At 31.2% G+C, this 13,544-nt stretch overlaps 1 long non-coding RNA gene across 1 annotated transcript; it reads right to left on the reverse strand.

Moving 5' to 3' along the window:
• Window positions 1-1,952: 1,952 nt before the first annotated feature.
• Window positions 1,953-13,120, reverse strand: LOC136796638 (uncharacterized). The gene is made up of 2 exons (XR_010844394.1): window positions 13,010-13,120; window positions 1,953-2,353 (listed from the first exon to the last, which is right to left on the reverse strand). It is a non-coding gene; the product is annotated as an uncharacterized lncRNA (long non-coding RNA).
• Window positions 13,121-13,544: the final 424 nt, after the last annotated feature.

Below are 13,544 nucleotides of genomic sequence, written 5' to 3' on the forward strand. Positions count from 1 at the left end.
AAAGCTCAACTCCGTATGTCCAGATAGGCCTTATAATAGTCATGTAGATCAGTCTTTTGTAATGGATTGGCAATTTAGACCGTCTGTCTAGTAAATGTTGCAATAGTCGGAATCTACGAGCAGTTTCTTGTCTTTTCAGTCTTGTATGAGGATTTCATGTCAGTCGTTTGTCGAGATGTAGTCCTAAGTAACGGATCTGTTCGACAGGAATAAGTGGGGTGAAGTAAAAGCTAGGTCAGAAACAAGTAGATTTTGATGGTTGGAAAGATTATCATGGAAGGAGAGGTCTGGTTCTGGCTAAATCGGCAACATATGGGACATTGTGGTCCTGATGGATAACTTGATTTGAGAGAAAGTAAGGAACAATAAGGATTTCACGAGGAAATTTGTATTGTAAGAATTGGATACGGGAGGGAATCGATTGTTCAGAGGCACTCAAATATCAAATCTGTAAGTCTAGATAGTTTATCATCGCCAAAACTACTACTACTAAAAAGATACTTAATCAAACAGTTTATAGTACTATCTTTAATTTTAGTGCTGGCAGACATCTGTTCGTCTTAGGTTATAGTTATTCAAAACTTAAAATGTTTGTAGGAATCAAAATTTTATACATTTATTTTGTCGAATATGACTACTTCTACGAAGATAAATTACATTAACTACCTTACTTTAATATATTTTTTTTGAAATAGAGATTTTTCAAATAATTAGTAAATTTATTGAAAATTACGATCCCTAGGACGATACTTGTAATAAACTACTTTATAGCACATTAAGCTAGCTTTAATTTGAGTGATAGCAGACATATTTACTTCTTATGGTTCCAGAGATACATTTTTCATAAGACAAAATATTTCAAAAACATTTTGGGAATAAATTTTGTCAAATAACATGAAAACTGCAACCCCTAAGAAAATAAACTACTTTATATTGCATTAAACTAGCTTTAATTCTAGTGCTGGTAGACGTCTTTTAGTTTTTGAGGTATATACTTCTCAAAATTAATTCCTTAACAACTGATTTTTCAGAGCATTCTTTAAAAAATATTTAAAAATCTATTCTAAATATTCTCGGTTTACCCTTCGACGTAAACCCATGACCTCTTCCCCTACAATATCCTTTAATAATACCCCACTTATTCCTGTCGAACAGATCCGTTACTTAGGACTACATCTCGACAAACGACTGACATGGAATCCTCATACAAGACTAAAAAGACAAGAAACTGCTCGTAGATTCCGACAATTGCAACATTTACAAGACAAACGGTCTAAATTGCCAATCCATTACAAAAGACTGATCTACATGACAATTATAAGGCCTATCTGGACATACGGAGTTGAGCTTTGGGGCTCCACTAAACTATCAAATTCCTCCAGAATCCAATCCTTACAGTCCAAAATCCTTCGTAAAATCCTTAATGCTCCTTACTTTAACTTCTCAACCACCCAAATCCACTTGTTTCTAACCTGGCTTCTCCTTCTTTACCTAATAATCCTCCTAGACGTCTGAAAAGAAGATGGCCTCGAGATTGTCTCCTCTAGAAATGTTATTGGAGTTCTATCAGTGGGTAGATTCTCCACATGTTTTTATCATGTCACTATGTCACATACAGCAAATTTACTTGTTGTATACATGTGTATACAGTTGTAAATAACAATAAATAAATTATTAAAAAAAAAAAAAATATTCTCGGAATTATTCAACATAAATATATTTTTAAGAATCATATTTTAGAAAATTTGTTCTACTTTAAATGATGTTCTCTTGGGTTTTGTGGTGTTAATAATGAGAATATATAGAGCTCCGAATGAGGAATTAATTTTTTTTTAACGTTTTGATTTAGCAACCATAGTTTTCATCAAGGTAATAAACAAATGGGATGATAGTGCTTATTGCCTCTTTTTGGGCTCTTGTACTGATAATGATGGATGATTTAACAACAAACAAACAACAAAAGTTCCTTAGAAACATATTATCTTTCTTTATGTTTCTAAAGAACAACATTATTTATTTACCAATTTATTTATTTACATACTTGTAAAAAATGTATAATTTCTTTTCCATTCTAAACATCCATGATCCATTACAGTGATAATTAATGGTACACAAGACCGTAGTAAGGTGCGGCAACGTGGCTGTGAGTGAGAACTGGAGAGGCCACAACAGTCCTGTAGACTGGAATATTGCGGTGGACGATGTTGAGGAAGCTCTGGTAGGATGAAGGATGTCCTGCTATGGAGGAGTATCCTGCGAAGGAAGGATATCCCAGAGCTGGGGAGAGGTATGGTTCCTTACCGGTTGGAACTCTGATGGCTGATGCAGCAGCGACCAGAACGGACAACACTATCTGTAACAATACAATTTTAAATTTAAAAAAAATAAATATATGTGTCTATATCTAATATATAAAAATAAATATTGTTTTTTCGTACATTATGCACTGCTATACCCTTCTTTCCGGGAAGGTTATATGCTGTTGAATTTTTTCGGTAAAATAAAAATAAATATAAAAAATTTAACTATTTTTTTCGCGTAGCTCAGAAGGTATACATTTTTTTTTTATGGTTATTGAGAACCAATCAATTTGTCTCTTTATGGTTATTGGTTATACCAATCAATTTGCCTCTTTCTGAAGAATAAGAGGAAAAATTATAACCACAAATTTTGATTTATCTTCGGTTATATATTTATCGTTTATACTTGCCCACGCTCAGTGGTGAAGGGGCGAGTTAAAGGGAAAAAAAGAAACAAAAGAATAAATTACTCCTTAGGCGCCAGGTTATTTTGTCCCTCGGAAATAACGAAAACCCCGAAACAATATAACTACAATGTATCCCTATATAAACAATTATCGAATTATGACTACTGGCGAATACCTTTACAAGAAGATATCAGAAAACCTAGGGGTGATACCTACCCACCTGTGGAACTATCGCAATCCTTGTATTAACTGAATAAAAAAAAGCATAAGTAGAATAACAAGTTGAAAGTAGTGTATATACATCAAAAATAGCAGCAGAACTATATGTAATTATCAACTATAGTTTAATATTTAAAAGAAATATATATACATAGAATGAAAAGGAAGTAAAAAGAATTCTTATCAATTAATAAAACAAACAAAACTTATAGGATGACTTAACCTTAACTTAAATGCTTAACCCTATGAGCTAAATTTACACTAATATACAAATGAGGTATATAAAATTTAAAAAAATAAAATAAAATCAAGTTTACTTCGAACCACACGTAGTCTTTGGGTGTATTCCTGGCAGAACACAACGGTGTCGGATATATCCTTTTCGGTCACCGTCTCAACTTTCCCTGAAGTATGAAGATGACACCTGCCACAACCCTCCTATCCAGGACGTTCTGAAGAAACGTTGCCACACTATCCCCACTTCTAGTGTTAATGAGACACAGAGTCTGATAAACTATCACCACTTCATATTGAACATTTATTTATTTATTTCCACCTTTCCCTGCCTTGCCTATCCATCATCAAACTACTGCTGATAAATCAATTTACAATTTATGATTCATTAAGTTTTCTTATAGGTTTTCAGTCTTATGCGCTTCTTCCGTCCGCAGGCATTCCAGGGGTCTTCTTCTTTGATGAATATTGGTGGCTTGGTCCAATAATTGTTTTCCACCCGTATACAAATTCTTTGTATTTTTCTTCGCTTACTGGCTGAGGGAAGTCGTTCTAGTACTTCATATTGAACAATCGTAACGTGTTCAAAAACCAAACTGCCACCTTTACAAAAACCAAACCCACTCCTATAAACATATTGCTCGTGTCCCCCCCCCCCCCATGACAACCATCACACCTCTTGTCTGCGCCGATATAGCCAATGTTTTTATTTCACCATGACAACCGTAACATCCCTTGTCTGCGCAGATATCGCTCGTGTTGTTATTTCACTATGACAACCATAACAACCCTTGCCTACGCAGATATCGCCGGCGTTTTTATGTCGCCATGGCAACCGTTAACAAAATATCACTGACTCATAAAAACATGATATGGCTTGGTGTATAGTAGGTCGATAAAATTTATTGTTTTTAGCATTTAGCAAAAAATAATCATATTTGTTTTTAGCGTTGTCTAAAACTTTTAAAAAATTCATAAAAATTTTTTGAGGTTAGTAAACTTCCAATTGAATGTAATTTATATTAAATTATCATATTATAGTACAACGTTTAGGAAACACTGTCCCATATTCATGTACTTTAAACCTACAACAGTAATAAACCATCATAACGATCTACATCCTTATGTATTATAATTCACATAATTATATTCACCTCATAATTTTTCATAATTTGAATTTCATATAGGAAATCATGTCATATCTTTACACTATTCTCACTTTTCTACCATTACTTATTTGTGCATCTTCACTTCTCCTTAGCACAGCCATTACTCTATATTTCTTGCTACCTCTTTGGACCTTATCTTATTAAGTCCAGTGTGCTGTTTGGTTACCTCCCTGTTTTTTTTTTCTTTTTTTAAATCCTGCTTTGTATTTAATATTAAACTTAGTGATTTTTTTCCTAAACCCGTTTATTTCCTCTGATTTTTATGTTTATATTTTGAGTCTATTTATAATGTCGGCGGAATGTGTATTTAAGTGTTTAATGTCAGTTTTGTAGTTTACTGTGTTTTGTATGTTTTTTGTTATATGTATGGCTTCCAGAAATCTTCTGCTTTTTGTATGTTGTATTTGTGCTGTATCTATTATTTTAGGGTCTTCAAAGTTTAAATCATGGTTCAATTTTATGCTGTGGTAGGCCAGAGCTGTGCAATTTATATTTTTAACGGTTCTACAATTGGTTACATGTTGCTTAATTCTAGTTTCTAGTTTTTCAGATGTTTCACCAATGTATACTTTTTCACAATTTTTACAATCTATCTTATAAATTGCATTTATTTTTCCATCTTATCAACTTTGTCTTTCATGTTGGACAGCTTATTCTGCAACTTATTATAGTTGTATAGACCGATTCTGATATTTATATGATCATATTCTGTCAGTGTTTTTTTAAATTTTATTTGTTAGGGCTGGTATGTATTGAAGTTCAAAGAATTTTTTATTATTGCTATTACTATTTGTTTCCTCTTGTCCTTTTTCTCTATTGTCGTCTATTGTAATATTTTTGTTTATTTCTTTATAAAATTCAGTGATTCATTTTTGACTTGGTGGTTTTTCTATTCTATCTTTCTTTGTTGTTCCGATTGTGTTTTATTTTTCGCGGTGTTCTACTTTCTGTGTTGTTTCTGGTTGTATGTTTGGTATTCATTTTATTGTACCATAATCTATTTACCAATCTTTTGGGATAGAACATTTCAGTTAGCATGGTGTATAATATGATAATTTAATATAAATTAAATTTAATTGGAAGTTTATTAACCACAAACATTTTTTATGAATTGACAGACTTTCTAAAGAGAAAATCCTTTTAAATAACATTTCTCCAAGAAATTTAAAATTGAGGAATGGAAATTGAAAATGCTGTAAGTGTGCCAAAACAAACAGGTAGCTGGCTACGATTTTTGTTCTAAAATTATGAACAAATTACAGCTGTTGAAACTAAAGCGTTGAAGATAGGAACTTTCAGCGGTTACTAATCGATTGACTCTGGTTTCTGTAACCTTATTTCGTCTAAATCTCATTTTTTGTATTTCTGGCTCTCAAAAGCCTTTTCCATTTCCATGGCTCAATTATGAATTCTTCACCATTATTAGGAGAATTTTTTTTTCTTCTGGTGATTAATGTTTATATCATGGTACATAACTTAAAAGAAATACAAAAAAAAATAAAATAAAAATAAAAGGATGCAAACTAAAAGATTGAAAAAGAGTAAAGGAAAAATATAGAACACCTTGATTTAACTCGTATTACCTTTTTCCATCTTTTAGTTTTTACTCTATTTTTATATTCCTTTTTTCTCTGTTATTATCTCCGTACAATTATTGTCTAAAACCTTTTTTAATTATCAACAAACACAATTATGATCCAATACCCTCAAGTTTTATTTTCATATACTCTCCAACGTTTCGGCCCTCAGCCCATTTTCAAGGAGACAACCATAAATATTGATGTAATGTTCTTTAAAATCTTTTCTGCAGGCTAATTTCCCATGTCATATTGTTGAAAACACTGTCTCAAATTTATCTTTTATAACTTTAAAGGCTGTCTTGAACACTTCCATCTTGGTTCCCAGTTCACAATATTAGGTTAATGATTTATTGTAATGATTGTTTGAGAGTGGTTTATTTAATTATTAACACACACAATTTTGATTCAAATATCCCCTCAACTTTTATTTTCAAAAACTTTCAATTCTAAACCTTTCAAACCATCATAATCCTTTGATTCAAACCTTATCTAGTTCTACCCATCCCTACAACCCACCTAGAAGGTTGAAACGGCCAAGAGACTTATTAAAATAAAAATGGACAATGGGAGTTCTGACAATGGTCAGATTCTCCACTCAAGTTGAGTGTTTGCGGCTTTAGCACACTTGCTCAACCTCCACTGGCTCACTACCAGTGATGCGGTGAGAGGGATGCGCTGGGAACTTTTGAGCTCTGCTCTACCACTCACACGTGGGGGATAGAGTGGGCTCAGGGATCCTCAGGTCGATTGTATAAATATTGTATATTAGAGTGTAAATGTGACTAGAGACTATATTATTTTATCATTATGTTATTTTATTTATTTATTTTTCATGCAGATAGTTTGATTATCTTCATTTTGTTTATTCTTTTGTTTGTATATATTCTAAGAGAGTTTTTTTTTTCATTATTTTTATTTATTTATTCATTTTTTTATTTTATTTTAGTATGTATGTGATCATTCATCACTATTACCTATTGCCCACAACTGTGTGGCAGATTGTAATATCTATCAATAAATAAAAAGTATTATTAGTAAAAAAAAAAAAAGAAACTTTCAAGGAGAGTTTTACCAAGATGGCACTGTTCAAGACAGCTTTAAAAGAAATAAAAGATAAATTTGTGACAGTGTTTTCAACAACATGACATGGACAATCAGCCTGCAGAAAAGATTTTAAAGAACATGGCATCAATATTTAAGGTTGTTTCCTTAAAAATGACCTGAAGGCCGAAACGTCAGGGAGTTTCTGAAAATAAAACGTGAGGATATATTGGGATTAAAATTGTGAGTGTTAATAATGAAAAAAGGTTTTAGACAATGAATGAAAACAAAAATAATAACAGATAAAAAAGAAATATGAATAGAGAACAAACTAAAAGATAGAACAATGGAAGGTGTTCTATATTAAATCGTTAATTTAAAACTTTTTTGTTATTCTTATATAATTTTACGTTTCACTGTGCAATTCTTATATTTTCTTTCATTAACAGTATTCATTTTTATATAAATTATCATAATTATCCATACTTTAGTTAAATTTAATTTTTTTTATTATTTTAACCGCACCCAAACTATCATCCTTTTATTTTTAGCGAAAGAAGTAGCCTGTTAGAAGTTAAGAAACTGAATATATAACCTCGCCTAATAGTTTAACTTAACTTTCATAACTTTATTTATTTGTTTTATTTCATAATTACGTTCGTAGGTGGTGCTTGTAATACAGGAATGGTAGTTGATAATTATTACCTGGATTTATAAAAAATAAGTAAAAAAACTAAACCTAAATGTCAGCATATGTTCTTTCATGCTCATACTTCATGATAACGGTAACTGGAGTTATAGGACAAGTAACCAGCTCAACTAGTTGGCTTTAAATCCCGTTCTTTATTTATGACTGCAATTATTCAGAAAAAAAAATTATGTAATTAAAGCAGATTTATTATTTTTTTATATCAGTTCATAAATGACAAGTAATTGCAAGTTTTTCAATAATAAAAAAGATAAAATATTTTTTTAGAACTTAATATTACAGTATTAAAATAATCCTAAATATTTGTTATTTATTGTTGTTTTAAACTTATTTATCCATTCAAGTGTTTCCTGTAACCGGTTTTTTTATTATATTTTCCTTTTAATCTATGTGTTATTCTTATTCTCGTAAAATGTATCTATTTGTTTGTTTTTGGTAAACTGATCTACTGTTGTGACTATGAATGATGGTCTGATCTCACATTATCGTCTAATATTGAATTTGTTTAGCGGGTCACTGAAGAGGATCTAGGAGGGTGAATTCCGGAGAGCGAATTTGTTGATCGGGTGAATTGAATAATTGAGCAGAAATAAGAAACAAAAATAGGAATGAATGAAACATTTGTATTGGTCGTACAGACCGAAATGAATTGTAAAAGGAAACTGTAGGGGTGAAAAAAAATTGTTTATTATATCCTATTATTGTATCTCTTTTTTTTCTGATTATACCATGTATGTGTAATTTATACATGTCCGATTACGGATTGATAAGTATGCTGTGTGAGATAGCAACCTAATTTATTTAGGCAGCATAGATGAATAAATAAAGTATTTCTTTCTTGTGTGTTCATTATCAGAGGAAAAATTACTTGCAAGCTATTTAAATTATTTTTTGAGCATTTCAATTTTGTTAAATATTTTAAATGTTCATTTTGTAACGAATATTTGGATCATTTATTAATTTTAAACAGTCAAAATGATTTGAATTTATTATATAATTGTAATTTTCCAATTACTATTATAGCATGTTCTTGCTGAAGCCTAGATTAGATTAGATTTTTATTCAGGGTGATCAACATCTAGGTTATTACACCCTTTTTACTTTATTTATCTTCTTGTCTTTGACATTTGATAGTTGAATGTAGACTATTTCTTTTTTACACTGGTCGATATTGGTGGATTATATTTTAGTATAATTTTGAGTTTCTTTAAGGGCCAATTCTCTTGTACGAGGAATTTTATTATTTTCGAAGGCTTGGCGAAATGATGGGCATTCTTCAATTATATGCTTTATTGATAATGGGGAATGACAGGTTTGGGATATAGGTTGGTCCTCTTTTTGTGTTATTTTGAATGTCCTATTCTTAATCTTGCAATAACCACTTCCTCTCTTCTGTTTCCCCTAATGGCACTTGTCCACTTTTGTGTGTTTTTTTTTAACATTTCTTAGTTTATTGGTGAGTGGTACGTCAGCCCACATTGAATCCCAACTTTTTCGGATTCTGTTCCTTAAAAATGCCTTTATGTCTTTCGGCTCGTAAATTTGGAATGGTGGAACGTTCATTGTAGCAGCCTCTTTAGCCGCATTATCCGCTGCCTCATTTTATCATCGCTGAAGCCTACATAACATCTTTCCATAAATGTGATAGAACTTACTACTTTCCTATAGCAACATTTAAATATGTAGCGCAACGACCCATGAGAAGGGTCAGGGGTACAACACGAAGGGTCAGGGGTTCAGTACTTTGTGAAAAAGTACTGTTACTAGACCAATGGTTCTGCAGGGAGGTGATTTGGTCAGAATCACACTCGACCACCAGATTTTTACCCAATTTAAGAGGCTGGTTGGACCCCAGGAGGACTCTAGAACCCACAAGAGTTGACTCATGGCTACAGTGTAACAGAAAACAATTTTCTTCCCAGCCGGATTCCTTAGGTCCTTAGAGTTAGTAGCCAGGCGCTTTACCCCGTGGATATCGCTCTCCTATACGTCCTATATATCCTATACATAGGTAGCTTTATTTATTTTAAATATAATATTTCTAGTTGCTGCAAAACCTAAAATGAGGAAATGATTCAAATTTGTCGTGGTGTTAGTTAAAAGCAATACCCATAGGGGTTTAAAAAAGAGGGGAAGGGGACAAAATTTAACTGGAATTGTAAACATAGCAAAGTTTGACTCCTAGAACTAGTATGATTTGTAATTATAGACTCTCTGATGTTTTTTCAGTTCCGTCAGTCTTTTCTTAGATCGTCTCCACGTTGGTTGTCGTTCTGATATTCTAGGTTGACAATGGTTCCTATATTCCCCTCCAGGTAGTATCCTCGGTCCCATCCTCTACACAGTATACAACTAACATCCCAACCAATCCTAGTACTATCCTAACCATGTATGTCACCGGCATACATACATACAGTTAATATTAATCCTTTAATTGCATCGCAAAATCTCTAATACCGCGTTACAACTCACGAAGAATGACTTTAAAGCTCAAGGGTTAAAATACCTTTAACCCTTACAATTTCTTTTAAGAATGTTGAACGGGTCCTCTTTCTTAACTAAGTCTGGACAAACGACTAACTTTGAATCCTCACACAAGACTGAAGAAACAGGAAACTAGACGCCCATTCTGACAACTGCAGCACTAACCAGACAAATGGTCTTAACATCCAACTAATTAAAAAAGACTCATATATATAACTATAATAAGGCCTATCTAGACTTACAGATTTGAAATAATTTAGAGCCACTAATCCATCGAATACCTTTCGTCTCCAATCCTTACAATCCAAAATCTTTGTAAAATCCTCAATGTTTCTTACTTAGCTACAATTCAAGTCATCTATCAGGATCTAAACTTTCCATCCACCCGAACCTACTTGTTTCTAACCTGGCTTCCCTTTCATTACCTGATAATCCTTCTAGGCGTTTGAAAAGAAGATGGCCTCCAGACTTTCTGCTCTTGAAATTTTATTGGAATTAGGTACTCTGAACACTCGAGTAATACGACCCTAACCACTTAGTTTCTAACCATGCTCTCTTCCATTCCCGATAACACTCTGAGAATTTGGAAAAGAAGATGGCCTCGAGACCTTCTACATCTACATGTTTGTATCACTCCTTTATGATCTTAGATCAAATTTCTAAGTATCAATTTTTTTTTTTTAAATACTGTTTTTAATATCATTAAATAAATAGAAAAATTGTTATAAAAAAAATCCACAGACAATAACTTTTTTTTACAATAAATAACACTTGTGTAAAGGACATTTTTAACTCCCCGGTCTATGGGCAAGTTATTGTAATCACAGTGAAAATCAAAAGTGGAAATATTTACTGTTTTAATATAAAGTATTCTAATTCCTATTGAAGTGTTCAAAATGTATTTCGTTGGATTTAGAAGCAGATAATGTCTATTATGTAAATCATTTTATTCTGTAAAATTTTGTTGGTGAACCAGTATTTTTTTTTTTTTTTTTTTACAGTATCCTTTAATAATGTTGCTCTTATCCCAGTCGAACAGGTCCTGTATCTTGAACTACATCTGGCCAACGAATAAATTTGAATCCTCTCACAAGACTGAAAAGACAAAAGACTGCTTGTCGATTCCGACTATTACAGCACTTACCAGACAAGTGGTCTAAACTTCCAACTAATTAAGAAAGACTCATATATATATAACAATATTAAGGCATGTCTAGACTTACAGATTTGATATTTGAGAGCCACTAAACCATCGAATCCCTCTCGTCTCCAATATCATTAAATAAATACAAAGGAAAAAAATGTTTTCAAAAACTCAACAAACAATATTTTTTTTTTTAAAATAAATCAAACATTTGTATCCTTTTATTTTTCACCAGTCCAACGTTTCGGCCATTTTAGCCATCCTCAAGGACATCTTCAATATAATTTCTTCCTCACATTAATTTAAAGTTACTTTTGCAGGCTATTCTGCCCAGGTCATTTTCTTTATTATAAGTTAAAAGCCTATTTTTTTTTTTATTAAAATTTAAAATCATTAATATTTAATTTTTCTTATATAAGATTATCTACTAACATATAACGAATAATGACATAACATATAAATGGTTTGTTATATGGTAGTGTATTAATTGTGGATAATGTTATATAAGAAAAATAAAATATTAATGATTTTAAATTTTAATAAAAAAAAAATAGGCTTTTAACTTATAATAAAGAAAATGACCTGGGCAGAATAGCCTGTAAAAGTAACTTTAAATTAATGTGAGGAAGAAATTATATTGAATATGTCCTTGAGGATGGCTACAATGGTTGGACTGGTGAAAAATAAAAGTGTTGAGACAAAAAAGGATACAAATTTTTGATTTATTTAATAAATAATTACCTTGTCTCAAGAAATTGAGATAATATAATTAAAATTTTTTTTTTGTTTTTAAATAAAAACGCACTTGTGTAAAGGACATTTATAACTTCCCAATCTATAGGCAAATTATTGTAATCACAGATAAAATCAAAAGTGGAAATATTTACAGTTTTTATATAAAGTATTCTAATTTCTATGGAAGTGTTCAAAATATATTTTGTTGGATTTAGAATATTTTATTTATTTATTTTTTTTTTCATGTTTAATTTACCCAAAGACTGAAGCCCAGACTGCTGCAGGACATCCTGTAATATGTTAAGTTATATATTTATCAGTTCTGTAATTGTCACTCTAAAATTTTATCTTATCTTAATTTTTTTTTTCTCTTCACTTTTTCTTAAATTCACATTTTTTTTTTCTCTTAGAAGTCAGATATTACTTTTGTTATACTCATAAATGTTATTTATTTTTATTAACTTTACTTTTATGTTTTATTGAGAATTATTATTTTAGTCTATTTATTTTTATTAGTTAGCTGTATCTTTTGTGTGTGGACTATACTCCCCATGATTAATTGTTAAAGAAAAAAAATGTACCTCTTACATTAACCATGTATGACCAATCTGGTATTAAATTATTAAATTTAATTTTTTTAAAAATTTAATGACCCATTTGGCGTTACTTGGGGGTGTAAAAGAAAACTTTTTTTTTTTAGTTTCAAACTATCAAATTACCAATAAAATATATTAAAAAAATAAATAAATTTAAAATAGTTATGTACATACTTATTGGCGAATTTTTATAATCTATTTCGTCTAATACTTTCTGTAATCCGAAACTCCCTCTCTGCAGCAGTTAGTTTGTATTAACGAGATTACACGGCAATAGCTAAGTGGCTCCAAAAAAAATTATTGTTACTTTTATTTCATGAATATTTTAACACTAAAAAGCAGTTATTTATTTTTAAAATGATTCACAAATATATATTGAGAACAAACTCACCAAGCTGTACATATCGTTGTGCAATGAGAGCCTAGCAAGTGTCCAGTGAACCAACCGCTTGCGGAGCGATCTCCTCTATTTATCCTTTCGACCCCTTCCCACATGGCAAGGCTACCTTCACTGTTCCTTCCAGTTTGCATTAATTATGCACTCCTAGCATTTGCATAAATGTACATAGTTGCATTACAACGCAGTTAGAAAAGCATTGCTATCGACCGCCTAACATATTAGTAAGGAAGTGTGTGATTTACCGTATCAGGCTAGGTTTGTTTCCTTATTCCTGGATATGGCCTTCCGAAAGTGAAAGATATCTCGGTTTAATAAAATAATATACTACAATACCACGTTTAGTAAAATAATATACTACAATACAGAGAAAGCTTTAATGAACTATAAAAATTTGATAACATGATAATAAAATAAAAATTCTCTCCTAATTAAATATATTAATTCCATTATAATATGGGATTCAAAAGCAATTTATTATAAACTTGTGTATAATGGATATCTACAGGGATAATAATTTTATCTCATA

This window comes from Halyomorpha halys, unplaced genomic scaffold (genome assembly GCF_000696795.3).
Source record: "Halyomorpha halys isolate HHAL.00 unplaced genomic scaffold, Hhal_1.1 Scaffold142.1, whole genome shotgun sequence".
NCBI lineage: Eukaryota > Metazoa > Arthropoda > Insecta > Hemiptera > Pentatomidae > Halyomorpha > Halyomorpha halys.